Consider the following 21,245-nt stretch of genomic DNA (forward strand, 5'->3'; position numbering starts at 1 on the left):
GTAAGGGGGCGCCCTAGCCTTAATGGGCCAGGGGCACCAGCCCCCCCAAGGCCCATGCGCATGGGAAGGGGGAAACCCTAAAGGGGGAGGCCTCCACTTGACTTGGGAGGCACTCCTCCCCCCTTGGCCGCCCCCCTTAGATGGGATCTAGGGCTGGCCGCACCCCTTGGGGTGGGAAACCCTAAAGGGGGCGCAGCCCCCCCTTCCCCCTATATATAGTTGAGGTTTGGGGCTGCCATACACATGAGAACTTCTCCCTCTTGGTGCAGCCCTGCCTCTCCTCCTCCTCCTCTCCCGTGGTGCTTGGCGAAGCCCTGCAGGATAGCCACGCTCCTCCATCACCACCACTCCGTTGTGCTGCTGCTGGATGGAGTCTTCCTCAACCTCTCCCTCTCTCCTTGCTGGATCAAGGCGTGGGAGACGTCACCGGGCTGTACGTGTGTTGAACGCGAAGGTGCCGTCCGTTCGGCACTAGGATCTCCGGTGATTTGAATCACGACGAGTACGACTCCTTCAACCCCGTTCTCTTGAATGCATCCGCTTAGCAATCTACAAGGGTATGTAGATGCACTCTCCTTTCCCTCGTTGCTGGTTTCTCCATAGATAGATCTAGGTGACACGTAGGAAAATTTTGAATTTCTGCTACGTTCCCCAACAGTGGTATCAGAGCTAGGTCTATTGCGTAGATTCTTTGCACGAGTAGAACACAAAGTAGTTGTGGGCGTTGATTTTGTTCAATATGCTTACCGTTACTAGTCCAATCTTGTTTCGACGGTATTGTGGGATGAAGCGGCCCGGACCGACCTTACACGTACTCTTACGTGAGACAAGTTCCACCGATTGACATGCACTTGGTGCATAAGGTGGCTAGCGGGTGCCAGTCTCTCCCACTTTAGTCGGAACGGATTCGATGAAAAGGGTCCTTATGAAGGGTAAATAGCAATTGGCATATCACGTTGTGGTTTTGCGTAGGTAAGAAACGTTCTTGCTAGAAACCCATAGCAGCCACGTAAAACATGCAAACAACAATTAGAGGACGTCTAACTTGTTTTTGCAGGGTATGCTATGTGATGTGATATGGCCAAGAAGAATGTGATGAATGATATGTGATGTATGAGATTGATCATGTTCTTGTAATAGGAATCACGACTTGCATGTCGATGAGTATGACAACCGGCAGGAGCCATAGGAGTTGTCTTAATTTATTGTATGACCTGCGTGTCATTGAACAACGCCATGTAATTACTTTACTTTATTGCTAACCGGTAGCCATAGTAGTAGAAGTAATAGTTGGCGAGACAACTTCATGAAGACACGATGATGAAGATCATGATGATGGAGATCATGGTATCATGCCGGTGACGATGATGATCATGGAGCCCCAAAGATGGAGATCAAAAGGAGCAAAATGATATTGGCCATATCATGTCACTATTTGATTGCATGTGATGTTTATCATGTTTATGCATCTTGTTTACTTAGAACGACGGTAGTAAATAAGATGATCCCTTACAACAATTTCAAGAAGTGTTCTCCCCTAACTGTGCACCATTGCTACAGTTCGTCGTTTCGAAGCACCACGTGATGATCGGGTGTGATAGATCCTTACGTTCACATACAACGGGTGTAAGACAGATTTACACATGCAATACACTTAGGGTTAACTTGACGAGTCTAGCATGTACAGACATGGCCTCGGAACACGGAGACCGAAGGTCTCCATGAGTCGTAAGTAGATACGATTAACATGAAGATGTTCACCGATGATGACTAGTCCGTCTCACGTGATGATCGAACACGGCCTAGTTGACTCGGATCATGTAATCACTTAGATGACCAGAGGGATGTCTATCTGAGTGGGAGTTCATAAGATGAACTTAATTATCCTAAACATAGTCAAAAGATATTTGCAAATTATGTCGTAAGCTCGCGCTTTAGTTCCACTATTTAGATATGTTCCTAGAGAAAATATAGTTGAAAGTTGATAGTAGCAATTATGCGGACAGTAGAAAGCTTATGTCCTTCATGCACCGCTCAGTGTGCTGAACCCCAAACGTTGTTTGTGGATGTTGCGAACATCGGACATACACGTTTTGATAACTACGTGATAGTTCAGTTAAACGGTTTAGAGTTGAGGCACCAAAGACGTTTTTCGAAACGTCGCGGAACATATGAGATGTTTCGAGGGCTGAAATTGGGATTTCAGGCTCGTGCCCACGTCAAGAGGTATAAGACCTCCGACGATTTTATTAGCCTGCAAACTAAGGGAGAAAAGCTCAATCGTTGAGCTTGTGCTCAGATTGTCTGAGTGCAACAATCACTTGAATCGAGTGGGAGTTGATCTTCCAGATGAGATAGCGATGTTTCTCCAAAGTCATTGCCACCAAGCTGCTAGAGCTTCGTGATGAACTATAACATATCAGGAATAGATATGATGATCCTTGAGGTATTCACGATGTTTGACACCGCGAAAGTAGAAATCAAGAAGGAGCATCAATTGTTGATGGTTGGTGAAACCACTAGTTTCAAGAAGGGCAAGGGCAAGAAGGGATACTTCATGAAACGGCAAATCAGCTGCTGCTCCAGTGAAGAAACCCAAGGTTGAACCCAAACCCGAGACTAAGTGCTTCTGTGATAAGGGGAATAGTCACTAGAGCGGAATTACCCTAGATACTTGGTAGATGAGAAGGCTGGCAAAGTCGATAGAAGTATATTGGATATACATTATGTTAATGTGTACTTTACTAGTACTCCTAGTAGCACCAGGGTATTAAGATACCGGTTCAGTTGCTAAGTGTTAGTAACTCGAAATAAAAGAGCTACAGAATAAACGGAGACTAGCTAAAGGTGAGCTGACGATATGTGTTGGAAGTGTTTCCAAGTTTGATGTGATCAAACATCGCACGCTCCCTCTACCATCAAGATTATTATTAAACATGAATAATTGTCATTGTGTGTTTGCGTTGAGCGTAGACATGATTGGATTATGTCTATCGCAATACAGTTATTCATTTAAAGAGAATAATGGTTACTCTATTTATTTGAATAATACCTTCAATGGTCTTGCATCTAAAGGAATGGTTTATTGAATCTCGATCGTAGTGATACACATTTTCATGCCAAAAGATATAAGATAGTAATGATAGTACCACTTACTTGTGGCACTGCCATGTAAGTCATATTGGTATAAAACGCATGAAGAAGCTCCACGATGATGGATCTTTGGACTCACTCGTTTTGAAAAGTTTGAGACATGCGAACCATGTCTATTGGTGTATACGCATGAAGAAACTCCATGCAGATGGATCGTTTGGACTCACTTGATTTTGAATCACTTGAGATATGCAAATCATACCACATGGGCAGGATGACTAAAAAGCCTCGTTTTTCAGTAAAATGGAACAAGATAGCAACTTGTTGGAAGCAACACATTTCGATGTGTACAGTCCAATGAGTGTTGAGGCATGCAGTGAATATCGTTACGTTCTTACTTCACAGATGATTCGAGTAGATGTTGAGTATATTTACTTGATGAAACACAAGTCTGAATTATTGAATGGTTCAAGTAATTTCAGAGTGAAGTTGAAGATCATTGTGACAAGAGGATAAAATGTCTATGATATGATCATAGAGATGAGTATCTGAGTTACAAGCTTTGGCACGCAATTAAGACATTGTGGAAATTGTTTCACAATTAATACCACCTGGAACACCATAGTGTGATGGTGTGTCCGAACATCATAGTTGCACCCTATTGGATATGGTGCGTACCATGATGTCTCTTATCGAATTACCACTATTGTTTATGGGTTAGGCATTAGAGACAACCACATTCACTTTAAATAGGGCACCACGTAATTCCGTTGAGATGACACCGTATGAATTATGGTTTAGAGAAACCTAAGCTGTCGTTTCTTAAAGGTTTGGGGCTGCGACGCTTATGTGAAAAAGTTTCAGGTTGATAAGCTCGAACCCGAAGCGGATAAAATGCATCTTCATAGGACACCCAAAACAGTTGGGTATACCTCCTAATTCAGATCCTAAGGCAATAGGGATTGTTTCTTGAATCGGGTCCTTTCTCGAGGAAAGGTTTCTCTCGAAAGAGTTGAGTGGGAGGATGGTGGAGACTTGATGAGGTTATTGAACCATCACTTCAACCAGTGTGTAGCAGGGCACAGGAAGTTGTTCCCGTGGCACCTACACCAATTGAAGTGGAAGCTTATGATAGTGATCATGAAGCTTCAGATCAAGTCACTACCGTACCTCGTAGGGTGACAAGGATACGTACTACTTCAGAGTGGTAGGGTAATCCTGTCTTGAAGGTCATGTTGCTAGACAACAATGAACCTACGAGCTATGGAGAAGCGATGGTGGGCCCAAATTCCGACAAATGGTTAGAAACCATGAAATCCGAGATAGGATCCATGTATCAGAACAAAGCATGGACTTTGGTGGACTTGCCCAATGATTGGCAAGCCATTGAGATAAATGGATCTTTAAGAAGAAGACGGACGTGGACGATAATGTCACCGTCTATGAAGCTCGACTTGTGGCAAAGAGTTTTTCACAAGTTCAAGGAGTTGACTACGATGAGATTTTCTCATCGGTAGCGATGCTTAAGTCCGTCGGAATCATGTTAGCATAAGCTGCATTTATGAAATCTGGCAGATGGATGTCAATACGAGTTTCCTTACCAACTTTCATAAGGAAAGGTTGTATGTGATACAATCAAAAAAGTTTTGTCGATCCTAAGGATGCTAAAAGGTATGCTAGCTCCAGCAATCCTTCCATGGACTGGAGTAAGCATTTCGGAGTTGGAATATGCGCTTTGATGAGATGATCAAAGATTTTGGGTTTATACAAAGTTTATGATAAACTTGTATTTCCAAAGAAGTGAGTGGGAGCACTATAGAATTTCTGATGAGTATATGTTGCTGACATATTGTTGATCAGAAATGATGTAGAATTTCTAGAAAGCATATAGGGTTGTTTGAAAAGTGTTTTTCAAGGGAAAACCTGGATTAAGCTACTTGAACAATGAGCGTCGAGATCTATAAGGATAGATCAAAGCGCTTAATGGTACTTTCAAATGAGCACATACCTTGACATGATCTTGAAGGTGTTCAAGATAGATCAGTCAAAGAAGGAGTTCTTGCCTGAGTTGTAAGGTATGAAGTTAAGACTTAAATCTCGACCACAGCAGAATAGAGAGAAAGGACGAAGGTCGTCCCCTATGCTTAAGACATAGGCTCTACAGTATGCTATGCTGTGTACCGCACCTGAAGTGTGCCTTGCCATGAGTCAGTCAAGGGGTACAAGAGTGATCCAAGAATGGATCATAGTACAGCGGTCAAAGTTATCCTTAGTAACTAGTGGACTAAGGAATTTTCTCGGTTATGGAGGTGATAAAGAGTTCGACGTAAAGAGTTACGACGATGCAAGCTTAGCACCTATCCGGATAGCTCTGAGTAGAGATACCGGATACGTATAATGGAGCAACAATTTAGAATAGCTCCAAATAGAACAGTTATTTGGAATAGCTCCAAATAGAGCGTGGTAGCTGCATCTAGGAGATGACATAAAGATTTGTAAAGCACACACGGATCTGAAAGGTTCATACCCGTTGACTAAAACCTCTCTTGTAAGCAAAACATGATCAAACCCCAGAACTCATTGAGTCTTAATCACATGATGATGCGAACTAGTTTAGTGACACTAGTAAACTCTTTGGATGTTGGTCACATGGCGATGTGACCTGTGAGTGTTAATCACATGGCGATGTGAACTAGATTATTGACTCTAGTGCAAGTGGGAGACTATTGGAAATATGCCCTAGAGGCAATAATAAATTAGTTATTATTATATTTCCTTGTTCATGATAATCGTTTATTATCCATGCTATAATTGTATTGATAGGAAACTCAGATACATGTGTGGATACATAGACAACACCATGTCCCTAGTAAGCCTCTAGTTGACTAGCTCGTTGATCAATAGATGGTTACGGTTTCCTGACCATGGACATTGGATGTCATTAATAACGGGATCACATCATTAGGAGAATGATGTGATGGACAAGACCCAATCCTAAGCCTAGCACAAAGATCGTGTAGTTCGTATGCTAAAGCTTTTCTAATGTCAAGTATCATTTCCTTAGACCATGAGATTGTGCAACTCCCGGATACCGTAGGAATGCTTTGGGTGTACCAAACGTCACAACGTAACTGGGTGGCTATAAAGGTGCATTACAGGTATCTCCGAAAGTGTCTGTTGGGTTGGCACGAATCGAGACTGGGATTTGTCACTCCGTGTAAACGGAGAGGTATCTCTGGGCCCACTCGGTAGGACATCATCAGAATGTGCACAATGTGACCAAGGGGTTGATCACGGGATGATGTGTTACGGAACGAGTAAAGAGACTTGCCGGTAACGAGATTGAACAAGGTATTGGTATACCGACGATCGAGTCTCGGGCAAGTAAAATACCGCTAGACAAAGGGAATTGTATACGGGATCGATTGAGTCCTTGACATCGTGGTTCATCCGATGAGATCATCGTGGAACATGTGGGAGCCAACATGGGTATCCAGATCCCGCTGTTGGTTATTGACCGGAGAACGTCTCGGTCATGTCTACATGTCTCCCGAACCCGTAGGGTCTACACACTTAAGGTTCGATGACGCTAGGGTTATAAAGGAAGTTTGTATGTGGTTACCGAATGTTGTTTGGAGTCCCGGATGAGATCCCGGACGTCACGAGGAGTTCTGGAATGGTCCGGAGGTAAAGATTTATATATGGAAAGTTGTTGTTCGGGTTCCGGAAAAAGTTCGAGTTTTTTCGGTATTGTACCGGGAAGCTTCCAGAAGGTTCCGGAGGATTCCGGAGGGGTCCGGAGGTCCGGAAATTGTTCCACCACGTCCAATACAATAGCATGGGCTGTAAGGGGGCGCCCTAGCCTTAATGGGCCAGGGGCACCAGCCCCCCCAAGGCCCATGCGCATGGGAAGGGGGAAACCCTAAAGGGGGAGGCCTCCACTTGACTTGGGAGGCACTCCTCCCCCCTTGGCCGCCCCCCTTAGATGGGATCTAGGGCTGGCCGCACCCCTTGGGGTGGGAAACCCTAAAGGGGGCGCAACCCCCCCCCTTCCCCCTATATATAGTTGAGGTTTGGGGCTGCCATACACATGAGAACTTCTCCCTCTTGGTGCAGCCCTGCCTCTCCTCCTCCTCCTCTCCCGTGGTGCTTGGCGAAGCCCTGCAGGATAGCCACGCTCCTCCATCACCACCACGCCTTTATGCTGCTGCTGGATGGAGTCTTCCTCAACCTCTCCCTCTCTCCTTGCTGGATCAAGGCGTGGGAGACGTCACCGGGCTGTATGTGTGTTGAACGCGGAGGTGCCGTCCGTTCGGCACTAGGATCTCCGGTGATTTGAATACGACGAGTACGACTCCTTCAACCCCGTTCTCTTGAACGCTTCCGCTTAGCGATCTACAAGGGTATGTAGATGCACTCTCCTTCCCCTCGTTGCTGGTTTCTCCATAGATAGATCTAGGTGACACGTAGGAAAATTTTGAATTTCTGCTACGTTCCCCAACAGTAGTGTCCTCACTGGCCTTGTAGATACCTATGTACATGATTTGCTCGTACACGTGGATATGTAGGTCGATGAATTCTTGCAGGGCGAGGCGCCTCGTGGTGAGCGCGACCTCCAGGTGGACATTCTTCATGGTGTCGGCGGGCAGTCGCAGGGCCACCAGTGCTTGAAAGAGGTTCCGACCATGGAGTCTGATTAGGGTGGCAGGCAATGAGGAGCTCGAGTGCGCGGGCTAGAGGAGTACAGCGATGTCATCCGCAAGATTCTTGATGACGGTGAACTTGTTGGTGGTGGCAACGATCATCTGGTCCAACTAAGAGTCGTAGTTGGCATCGACAGCTGCCATCCACCAGCCGGTCGCCAACACCGTCTGGAGACGATCCTCGGTGCCATACTGCAGGCCAGCGTCGTGGACCGTCTGGCACAGCCGCTGGCCGCTCGCGTGCATCGCTGCCATGGGTCTGGAGTGAGCACTTTTGCGCTTAGTGTAGGTGCTTAGGAAAATGCTTAGGTGCGTACATGTGGTAGATGCATTGGAATGGAGGGGCGCCTTTATATGAGTGCAAACTGCGTTGCATTCACATCGTGCTGCCTCTTTTCCTGGTCCTCCTCCCATTACTTCCCTCATGCATTCATGATGCTAATTGAAGGAGGATGCATCATTGGCCGTTCAACATTTCAAGAACCGCTACCCTCTCCCTCATCTGCATTAAAGTTGTATCAGGAACTACGCCGCCCGCTGTCAAATCGAATAGTACTGCGCCGCCCGCTGCACGCCCGGCTGAACACACCTCCTCCCCTCCATCTATGCATAATTACTGAATTTTAGTTGCAAAAATTAGATATTCCTAGTGATTTTTAGCTTCATATTTTGACAAATCGCGGTGTTACAAGGTTGACAAATGGCAATGTTACTAGATTAACAAATGTCAATCTTTCTAGTTTGACAAATGGCAACATACCCAATATGACAAATGCAAATCTTACCAAATTTTTTGTAAGTGGTTGCACGCGGGTCATCCAAAAGAACCGTTTGCATTGAAGAGATGCACAAATCCTGCTCTCACTTTGCATACGGTTGTTCTTTCTAAAATGTTTTGCGATCAAGATCCATTAAAACCTATAGCCATTAAAACCAAGACACGTGGCGTCACGTGAATGATTAAAATTTGAATTATGCACATAAATGCATTGAAAACTCAATTAATGCATAAAAATGTCCAAACAAACACTGAAAAATCCAAAAAATTGACACAACACTCATATTGTTCTATGTTGACACGAGAAAAAATTTGAAAGCAATAAGAGGCAATGGATATCATTTTGTCCCCAAAGATGGGATGTTCCCTACCGAAACCATAATGCTTGTTGTGAGAAGGTCTGGTTTGTGAGAAGCATATACCCAAACCTGCCCCAAATGGGACAAAAAATTTACCACGGCATGTTGATGCTGCTCCATGATAGCATGCCAAGTTTCATGAATTTCAGACGAGTTTTGGATTTACTAGAATTTAAAAACCAGGTATCTCAATGTTTGCGGCCGAGTGACGGTGGCACGATGTTTGACATTCATTCCCATTTCTTGCATGGGACCTAAGCATGCAACCAAGGACACAGATTTGAATTTTCAACCAATTTATATGCATTAGAGCATGTGCATGTAGTTCAAATTTGAATTATGCACATATATGCATTAAAATACTCAACCAATGCATAAAAATGTCCAAATGAACCCCGAAAAATCCCAAAAATTGACACAACACTCATGTTGTTCTATGTTAACATGAGAAAAATTTTGAAAGCAATAAGAGGCAATGAATATCGTTTCATCCCCAAAGGTGGGACGTTCCCTACCGAAACCATGAGGCTCGTTGTGAGAAGCTCTGGTTTATGAGAAGCATATCCCCAAACCTGCCCCAAATGGGACAAAAAAATTACCACGGCATGTTGATGCCGCTCCATGATAGCATGCCAAGTTTCATGAATTCGAGATGAGTTTTGCATTTACTAGAATTTAAAAACCAGGTACCTCAATGTTTGCGGCCTAGTGACGGTGGCAGGGTGTTTGACATTCATTCCCATTTCTTGCATGAGACCTAAGCATGCAACCAAGGACACATATTTGAATTTTCAACCAATTTATATGCATTAGAGCATGTGCCTATAGTTCCCATTTGAATTATGCACATGAATGCATAGAAAACTCAGTTAATGTATAAAAATGTCCAAGCAAACCCCCAAAAATCCCAAAAATGGACACAACACCCATGTTGTTCTATGTTGACGCTAAGAAAAAATTGAAATCGAGAAGAGGCAATGCATAACATTTCGTACAGAATGGTGAAATGTTCCCTACCAAAACCATCGGGCTTGTTATGAGAAGCTCTGGTTTGTGAGAAGCATATCCCCAAACTTGCCCCAAATGGGACAAAAAATTTACCATGACATGTTGATGCCGCCCCATGACAGCATGCCAAGTTTCATGAATTTCAGACGAGCTTTGGATTTACTAGAATTTGAAAACCAGGTATCTCAATGTTTGCAGCCAAGTGACAGTGGCCGGGTGTTTGACATTCATTCTCATTTCTTGCATGGAACCTAAGCATGCAACCAAGGACACATATTTGAATTTTCAACTAATTTATATGCATTAGAGCATGTGCATGTAGTTCAAATGTGAATTATGCACATGAAAATTGACACAACACTCCTGTTGTTCTATGTTGACACTAGGAAAAAAATTGAAATCGAGAAGATGCAACAGATATCGTTTCATCCAGAAAGGTTAAACGTTCCCTACCGAAACCATCACACTTGTTGTGAGAAGCTCTGGTTTATGAGAAGCTTATACCCAAACCTGCCCCAAATGAGACAAAAATTTACCACGGCATGTTGATGCCGCTCCATGATAGCATGCCAAGTTTCATGAATTTCGGACGACTTTTGGATTTACTAGAATTATAAAAGCAAGTACGTCAACGTTTGCCGGAGAGCCACGATGCTGTGGTGTTTAAAATTCATCCCCATTTCTTGCATGGGACATAAAGCATAAACCCATGGACACATATATGATTTTACAACCCATGTTGGTGCACTGGAGCATGTGCATGTAGTTTAATTTTGAATTGTGCACCTGAAATGGCTAGAAAACCAATTTAATGTATAAAATGTCCAAACGAACCGTGAATAATTCCAATTATTTTACGACACACATATAGTTGCATGTTCACTGCAGATAAAAGGTCTAGCAATTCAAACACCGTCCATTGCCGCTGTGACCCCATTATGTAATTCAAATCAAGAAGAAAAATCAAGTAGATCCCACACACTTTATTATAACCAACCATGTGAGATGCAGCACAAAATATCTTGGAGCACCGTCGGAGTATAGTACGCATACGCCTTATGCGAGAAGGTGCGACGGCTACAGTCCATAGCCCGCTCTGAATAAGGGACCGTGTCTGATGACACTTTGCGCGCCAGTTTTTTCGCTGGAGCGCTTCCAAATTTTCGGCTTCCACGAAAATATCTACCTCCCCTGTTTCCGCCTTCCTTTCCAAGTTGAAACCTTCAATCCTTGCTTGCAGCGCCGCCTCCTTGCCGGCGACCCTCCTTCACGCTGCTCGGCCTCGCCTATCCAGGCAGGTAATCCACACCCGACCCCCATCCTCCTCCTTCCACATCCCACATGACCGACCACCGGCACGAGAGCGACACCTTCCACCCAAATCACCGACCCCTCCACCAAATAAACGCCGCCCTAAGCCATGGCGCACGCAATATAGCCAGGATCTCAAGGAGCATTTGGCAGCGGAGAAGCAAATCGCGGCCGCACGAGCGGATGAGGTCGCGATGGCTGTCATTCGTGCCAACCCCCAGAACTTGGAGGAGCACCTCACCGTCGAGGCCACCGTCGACGCCTCGCGCGCCGATGCTGCGGCACAGTTGGCTGCTTTAAAGATAGTTCATGGCATTTTCTCGAGGCCACCATCGATGCCTTCGACGAAGACTACGAGGTGTTTTCTCAGCATGCACGTGCTTACCTCATCTCGAGAGCCAGCAGGTTGGTGCCCAGAGTGGCTCAGGTAACTCACCACTACAACGAGGGCACCCACGATGCGGAGGCCTCGCCCTCTTCCATGTCCAAGGAGCCAATAGTCATCGATATCTCCGACAATGAGTAGCTTGTCTTATTAGCTCACTATAAGGACCCATGTTCAGTTTGCTAGCTACTGCCTTTCCTTAACAAATTCCATTGAACTGTGATATCTACTTTTACCATGCAATCTTCTGCTCTAGTGTATATGTTCTATATGTCATGCAATGTGGTGTTCAGTTAACTGTTTGATTCAATTCTGCAAATGTTATGTTCAATTATTTAGGGTGCAATTTTCCAAGTTGTCAAGCATGCTTGGTTTGGTTAACTATCTGATCTTCTATTAGGAGTATGTTATATTGTGCAATGTGGTGCTCAGTTAACGTTTGGTTCATTTGTTGTGGTGTTTAGTTAACTGTTTGGTTCAATTATGCAATGTGATGTTCAATTGTTGTGTGTGCATTCTGTTATTGTATACCGTGTGACAAATAAATCGAATTTGGCTGTACTAAATACATGAGAAACAAATACAATTGCTATATTTCAAGTTGTTAAGCATGCTTGGTTTGGTTAACTGTCTGATCTTCTATTAGAAGTATGTTATATTGTGCAATGTGGTGCTCAGTTAATGTTTGATTCATTTGTTGTGATGTTTAGTTAACTGCTTGGTTCAATTCTGCAATGCAATGTTCAATTGTTGTGGCTGCATTCTGTTATTGTATACCATGTGAGGAATAAATCGAATTTGGATGCACTTAATACATGAGAAACATATACAAGTGCTAATATTTCCTAGTTCTTAATCATGCTTGGTTTGGATAAATGGGTTTTCCATGTGGCTTGAATTAATCTGATGAATCTGCAATGTGCTTATTTTTCATCAACATATTTTCTGTAGCACTATATAGTATGCCAATAGCTTTAAATATTAGTCGTTGGATATGCCCATCCAACGGTCAAGAGATGGCAAATCTGAGCATTATCATCCGTTGTATATAGTTTTTAACTCATAGGATACTGCCACGTGGCCTTCTAATTGAAAACCCAACTCTACCATCTCATGTGTTCTAGAAGTATCTGTCCACATGCTTATCCGATACTCTAATAAAAAGAGGCTAGAACAATCTGGATTTAGAGAGGTAAGAACCAAGTTGGATCTTGTCTAGTATGATTCTAGAAAAGGAAATACGTATTCAAATGTATTTTTCCATGCTTTTTATATATATTTAAATGACGTGCAAAGCACGTACAATTTACTAGTACTGATAGCATGCGAACCCTTTCTTAACTTGATGACTAACTACCTTATATGTGTTGCATGGAAATAATGGGAAGCACTGAGGTTTACAAGATGGTACTAACTATTATACCTTGCCTTTTTTTTATTTCTTTGCCCCATTTCCAATATAAAGAAGATATTTATGCACATCCTTGTTTTCGGGCCTTTCCAAAGCAGTTCACTGATGATTACCTCTCAAACCACCTCTATGGTCAGGAGGCAAGGAAAGTTTTCATACAACACCCACGGTTCAATATTAAAGTGTTCCTGAAGAGGACAAAGGATGGACAGTCAATCATCCACAGGCACTGGCCTAAAGTTGTAAAGACCTTCAACATGATTGAAGACTCAATATTCGCCTTCCGCTTCAGCAGTTTTCCAGATGAGATGCATATGTCTATGTACCGTCTATGAAGTTAATTTCAAAAGGTTCTAGATGTTGCATGTGAAACTTGGTGCTCGTGCAGTTGTGTAATGGGGTAGCTGAGTGCTGAAGCTATATCATGTTGTACTCGGATGTATTTCAATTATGAAATCCTGCTTCCTTAATATAGAAATGAAAAATATTATGTGCTTAATATGAATGTCAATTAGATTAATAAATGGATTATTAATAATAGGGCAATTAGCCTGCTAACTGTCCAATTAGCCTGCTAATTGGGCTTTCCTATTGCAAACGGTTATTGAGAAAACACCGTGGGCGATGACCTTAGGCAATGCACACAATTTCTAGGAATAAACCGTGTTGGATCAATGAACAATCACACATGGCATTCTCTTAAAAATTGTTTGCGCTACGCCACCTTGAGCAAATGTTTTCCTTGGAGTGACTGTGTGGGATGTATATACGAACGAAAACGTTTAGGGGACTGACTGTGTGGGATGTACTTATGAGCGAAAACGATTTCGCCTGTATAATTGTATTTTTTAGCACTACTGTACGTATAACCGTATTTGCTTGCTCACCGGTCGCACACGACCTCATTTTGCCGAGCGTGTGTGCCAGGAGAGCATATCTCTGACGATTTCTGGATTGTGTGGGAAGGACCCCCACTATCGCTCGCACTCACTTGGCGACGGTTCCAAATGCCGTCGCGGAAAGTGGTTAAAAACCGTTTGTATAGCACCTCGGTGTACCAGTGAACTATTAATATTAAATCACATGGTGATGTGAACTAGATTATTGACTCTAGTGCAAGTGGGAGACTGAAGGAAATATGCCCTAGAGGCAATAATAAAGTTGTTATTTTATATTTCCTTATTTCATGATAAATGTTTATTTCTCATGCTAGAATTGTATTAACCGGAAACTTGATACATGTGTGGATACATAAACAAAACTCAGTGTCCCTAGTAAGCCTCTACTAGACTAGCTCATTAATCGAAGATGGTTAAGTTTCCTAACCATAGACATGTGTTGTCATTTGATGAATGGGATCACATCATTAGTGAATGATGTGATGGACAAGACCCATCCGTTAGCTTAGCATAATGATCGTTCAGTCTTACTGCTATTGCTTTCTTCATGTCAAATACATATTCCTCCGACTATGAGATTATGCAACTCCCGAATACCGGAGGGATGCCTTTTGTGCTATCAAACGTCATAACGTAACTGGGTGATTATAAAGATGCTCTATAGGTATTTCCGAAGGTGTTTGTTGGGTTGGCATAGATCGAGATTAGGATTTGTCACTCCGAGTATCAGAGAAGTATCTCTGGGCCCTCTCGGTAATGCACATCATAAGAAGCCTTGCAAGCAATGTGACTAATGAGTTAGTTGCAGGATGATGCATTACGGAACGAGTAAAGAGACTTACCGGTAACGAGATTGAACTAGGTATGAAGATACCGACGATCGAATCCCGGGCAAGTAACATACCGATGACAAAGGGAATAATGTATGTTGTCATAATGATTTGACCGATAAAGATCTTCATAGAATATGTTGGAGCCAATAGGAGCATCCAGATTCCGCTATTGGTTATTGACCAGAGATCAGGTGTCTCAGTTGTGTCTACATAGTTCTCAAATCCGCAAGGTCGCACGTTTAATGTTTGTTGACGCTAGAGTACTATTGGGATATTTGATGAGTGGTAACGAAATGTTGTTCAGAGTACCGGTTGAGATCCCGGACGTCACGAGGAGTCTCGTAATGGTCAAGAGGCAAAGATTTATATATAGGAAGTCATATTTTGGGTTTCGGATAAAGGTGCAGTTTTTTGATATTGTACCGGGAAGCTTCCAAAAGGTTCCAGAGGGGTCCGGAAGTCCACAAGTGGGTTCACCATGACCCAAGGGCTAGCATGGGTTGCGAGGAGGTGCCCTGTAGGCGTATCAAGTCTTCAAAAGCCCATGTGGCTAGGGAAGGCAAAAAAAAGGAAGGAGTCCTAGTAGGAATAGGATTGGACTTGGAGTCCAAGTCCTCTCCCCCTTAGTTGTGCCCTTGGGCTTGGAGGGGCTGTTCGCCACGCCCCTCCACCTATATATAGAGGGGACGGGGGGCCCAAGAGGACACACCAAGCCCTTGGCGCCCCTCTCTCTCTCTCCCGTTACTCCGTAGTTCCATCGCCTCGTCCCGGCGACGCTTAGCGAAGCGCTGTCGGTGCTCCACCACCACCATCACCACCATGTCGTCGTGTTGGTTGTGATCCCATCTACTTCTCCTCTCCCGCTTACTGGATAAAGAAGGAGGAGACGTCATCAAGCCGCATGTGTGCTAAACTCGGAGGTGTCGTCCGTTTGGCACTAGATTGGTTGGATCATGAAGAAAGTTCGACTACACCAACCGTGTTGTGAAATACTTCTGCTTTCGGTCTACGAGGGTACATAGACACACTCTCCCATCTCGTTGCTATGCATCTCCTAGATAGATCATGCGTGAGCGTATGATTTTTTTGAAATTGCATGCTACGTTCCCCAACACGTTCTGGCCTGTCCTTTGCTACAAAAAGGATTGGGCTACATTGCTGCACTTTTGTTACCATTACTACTTATCGCTCGTTAAAAATTACCTTGCTATCAAACTACTTGTTATCGATAATTTCAGTGCTTGTACAAAATACCTTACTGAAAATCGCTTGTCATTTCCTTCTGCTCCTCATTGAGTTCGACGCTCTTACTTACCGAAAGGACTATGATTGATTCCCCTATACTTGTGGGTCATCAAGGGGGTCAAAAATTCTGAGAGGGCAGTAGAAGGTTTGCCACATGCTTTGGTGGTTTTGAGTGGATGACTTAACAACTCCGAAATGCTAGGGTTTCCAGTAGCTATATCTTGGTGAGCTGCTCGACGGTTCCGACTAGATGAGCTTGACAACTCCATGGTGTGAAAGATGGGTAGATATAATGAAGAAAAGTGAAGGCGTTTGAGGGCATTTGAAGTCTGATCTTTAAGCACTAAGAGGACTAAACAAATCACATCATCCTCATCCCCTTTTCATAGTATCAACATGTATATGGACTCAATGTGTTATTGGATCACCAAAATGAAAATGGAGAATCCTTGGCTTGGCCATCACTTTTCTTCATAATAATTTGTGGGGGTCACCTTTCATTTCACTAGAAGATACCCCGCGCGTTGCTGCGGAACCATTATGAAACCAATGGGAAACTTTGGCTTATAGAACTATCTTTTCATGGAAAAAAGGATTTACAAAACTTGTATTTTAGATACATGAAGCAATTTAGTGACAAACAGCCCCTCCTCCTAAATTGTTCCACTAGAAAAAATACATAGCTTAATTGACTTCACAAAGTAACATATTTTCACTATTTCTATTGTAGGAATCATATGCATGGTCCTCTGACACTCAGGTGATCTCTTTTTTGGGGGATAAAAGAAACATCTAATAAGTTAATGGTTATACCAATACATCACATATATCAGGTTAATATTTTCTTTTTTGAGCGGTATATCATATTAATATTATGCACATACAATAGCTGATTCATGGTATGCTTCCACCCATTAATTTGTATACATTTTATCTCATCATCTGAGATCTATAAAAAGAAGTGACATTCTCGTAAGCCATCTCAGATGATGAGATAAAATGTATACAAACTAATGGGTGGAAGCATACCATGAATCAGCTATTGTATGTGCCTAATATTAACATGATATACTGCTCAAAAAAGAAAAATATTAACCTGATATATATAATGTATTGGTATAACCATTAACTTATTAGATGTTTATTTTATCTCCAAAAAAAGAGATCACCTGAGTGTCAGAGGACCCATGCATATGATTCCTACAATAGAAATAGTGAAAATATGTTACTTTGTGAAGTCAATTAAGCTATGTATTTTTCTCGCAAAAGGAAAATAATTAACCCGATAATATTTTCAGAAAATTAAACCCAGTGTTTATGAAGGTTTGTATGGCTGCAACAAGATTATCCAATAGGCTATGTAACAGACGTAAGATATCAAATGCAATGGATGTGTAGTGCAAATAAAAATCAAAAGTTTTGTAAAAGGTGGGGCTCTTACGTACCAAACCTGTCAGATGGTTGTACATGAATTTCATAATTAGGATTAGGTTGCACATCAAGAAGCACTTTTCATACCCTTACTTATCCGAAGAACAACATAGAATTGGGTTGCACAGGTTCCAGCATGTTCATCTGCACAGGAAAAAAGTAACTGAAGAAGAACATGAACACATGAAGTTAAACTGCAGAAGCGTTGATGCCATCCTCGACCAGTTCAACCTAGCAAGCACCTTTGGAGCTACGAGCAAGCGCCACAAAACATACATACATCACATCACAATAGGTAATCAAGCCAATAAAAAAGCAAGAAATCCAGAACAGATCGGAGGCTCGAGCTCACCATTGATACTGATCTTGATCAGTGCTGTGCAGACCATGGAAATCAAACAAAAAAGACAGAAGATTAATCCTCCAAAGCACCACCACAAATCCAAGATCAGTATGGCCGCATCAGGCGCGACCAAGGGCCCCGACGTGAGGAGGCAGGCAGCGGAGCGTTCCATTGGTATCGGGGCCGCGACGGCGATGGCCGCATCTTGTGCTTCTGAGGACGCCAGCGCGAGGAAACCCGAAGCAGAGCGGCGCGTCCGAGGTGGCCAGTGTGAGGAGGACCAGGAGCAGGTGTGCGTACAGGCTGATTCGGCTGAGCGGGGATGGCCGCATCGATGACTCCTTCCACAGAAAGGTTGAACGGATCCGACGTGAGCGCCCGTAGGGATAGCTAGAGCTCCGATGTGCCTAGAATCAGAAGGCCAATCTTGGCACGGGAGGCAGTTCCTTGGTGCGGGACAAATCGTTGGAGACTTGGACGGACGGGGAGACTGGGAAAGCAGAGCGGAGGGGAGGAGAGGGGAAGAAGAAGCGGCAGCTAAAGAGAGGAAGCGGAGAAGGCCAACTCACACTCGCTCGTCTGGGCTTCCAAGCTGTATTGATTGGGCGGCTCATTAGGAAGTCGAAAGTGAAAAGGCATGTCAAAAAAATAGTAGTAAAACGCGTGCCCGTGAATTGTGTTGAGGTGAACAGAGGTGGTTGTGTTGAATCGGATGGCTACATGTAGTTCATGCCTTGATCGATGGCTGAAATTAGTTGGGGTGATGTGGCTTAAGGAGGAGTTAGAGAATTCCTTGTAGTGGGGAGCTCCTATTTAGATATAGTAGTTTTGTTGCAACCTAAGGAAAATTTCTTGAGATAAGGTAGTAAAAGCATTAGGGCCAGTTCTTTTCGCCTCATGATTCTCCAGAATCTAATTTTGGGAAACTGCCCACATAATCAATTGTCCAATTCTTTTCTGAGATTCTAGCGTGTGATTGTTGTATGAGTTGTGTGCTAAAATGTTAGTAACACCCCTAAATTGTAATTGCGTGTTGAATTGCTAAATCTCATAAAGTGTTCAACCACAGAATTTTTTTGTACTAGCAGCCATCAATCCATTGCATCAACTACTACATGTTTGCATCACCCATATCAGCATACAAATTAGCAAACAACTAATAAGCATCAACAGAGAGAAAATAGTTATAATGAGAGGGAGAGAGAATGAAATAGAGAGGTTGACTCGGGAGAGGAGCTCAATAGCAACAGGAGGAGCTAGAGAGGCTGGCACGGGAGACAGATCGTCCGGAGCTCCTGCAAAGGGCGGCAGACGGGACGGGGCGGGCGGAGCTCCTCCAGATGGTGTTGTGGTCGGGATGGGGCGGCAGGACGAGAAGGTGCGGAGCGAATGAGACGGGGCGGCCGGATTCGCCGGCTGGCGGCAGATCTGAGGCCATCGGGATTGGATCGTAGGCTGGCGGCGACACGAGGACGAGCGAGCAGGGGGCTTCGTGGATCATTTTTTTGGGCCTGTATGCAGCTTGGCCTGAGTGGTATTTTCAAGGTAAATACCTTGTCCAATAGGGGTAGTTGGTGAAAACAAAACGTTTTTTTAGGGTTTGGCCAGAATCGCGAGAATCGCCAAGTTTCCATGATTCTAAAATGCACTACTTAGTCTGGTGATTCTGAGATGATCCCTGAAGAAGAAATAAGTTCTTTTGCGATTTTGATTTCTCAGACCGTGATTCTCCAGAATCGAGTCAAAATAACTGGTCTTTAGTCCACTAAAATATATTGACATTAATGATAAAAATCCACCAAGAGGATTAGATTCCCTTTCAATACTACATGAGATGGCCAACAAAAGGTTGTGCTATTAGAAGACGTGAAAAAAAAACCCACCTAGAACTAAATTGGTATCTCTCGCTTCAAACCCTTCAAAAAGAGAGTGCACGCTTACGCTAACATCATCAAGTCCAACTTCAAAGTAACTCTCGGTAAACTTGATCTTTCTATTTCTGACCCTCTTGTGTTGTGCACATAAATACCGTTGCAACTTCATTTTTACGCATACTAGCACGCTGGTGCGTTGCTATGAAACCACAAAAAGATTAATTATATTGGACTAGCAAATATGCCCGTGCGTTACAACGGAAAACAAAAAAAAAAATTATGCGTTAGCCAAATAAGTATGACTCAATACCCCGACATACGAGTGTCCTCTATTTTAACACGGGTACTCACCATGTTGCCATTTATCTTTCTTCTCACCCTCGCCGATGATGGTCGCGATGTCCATGTGATCACAATGCATTCGACTTGGTAAATCCCAAGGCTATGAGCTTACCAATTCACGCCACACTTGTCATTATGTTGCGCAAGGGAATGTTTAAAACTTCAAAAAAATCTTATCAACCACAAACTACTCCCAACGCTTAGACATATAAAGACTTTCCAACAACTCATCAAATCCTAGACATAAAATACTTTTGAATCGGCGAACAGTTTTTTGAATCACAATTATTTTTGAACTTTTGGATTTTTTTTAAATCACGAGCACTTGTTTTGTTTACGAGCATTTGTTTGAAATGCATGAACATTTTTCGAATTCATGGATACTTTTTGACTCAACAATTTTTTGTTGAATCGATGTTTTTTTTAAAAAAAAGGGGAACAAAATTTTAAATTCATGATTTTTTTTTGAATTTTTTGTGAACATATTCTAAAATTCCATGGACATTTTTTTCAGATTCATGAATATGTTTTGAACACATGATCATTTTTTAAAATCATGAACATGATTTTATGTCCCAACTATTTTTTTTCACATCATGATTTTTTATAATTTGTGAACAGTTTGTAAAATCAGCAACATTTTTTGAATCCTTGAAAATTTGTCATTTCACAAATATTTTTTTAATTCACAAACATTTTATGATTTCTCAAACATTTTTTAAGAACTCGCAACTTTTAAATTTTTAAAAAATCCTGAATTAATTTAAATAAGAATATAACAAAATAAGAAAACAGGGACGTCAAGCCCCGCACGTGGGGTGGCACTTTGTGTATCTTGTGTTTTGTAAGGAAATTATCTCCATAAAAGAATGTAGCACAATGACGAATTTTTAAAATAAAAATTGAATCGGTTTCTTTACATGTGGGTGGCATAGTGGTTAGTTTATAGCAACTTTGGGATATTTTGTTTGGACGCACGAGTAAAATCACTATTCCTTTTATTATTAGAGAGAGATAGAGATTAGTACTCCCTTTGTTTCTAAATATAAGTCTTTTTAGACATTTCAAATGGATTATAACATACAGATGTATATAGACATATTTTAGAGTGTAGATTCACTCATTTTGCTCCGTATGTAGTTTCTTGTTGGAATCTCTAAAAAGACTTATATTTGGGAACGAAGGGAGTAGTATATAACAACCCATGCACATGCAACATTGCGGAGAAGA

This window comes from Triticum dicoccoides, chromosome 7B (genome assembly GCF_002162155.2).
Source record: "Triticum dicoccoides isolate Atlit2015 ecotype Zavitan chromosome 7B, WEW_v2.0, whole genome shotgun sequence".
In the NCBI taxonomy this organism is placed as follows: Eukaryota; Viridiplantae; Streptophyta; class Magnoliopsida; order Poales; family Poaceae; genus Triticum; species Triticum dicoccoides.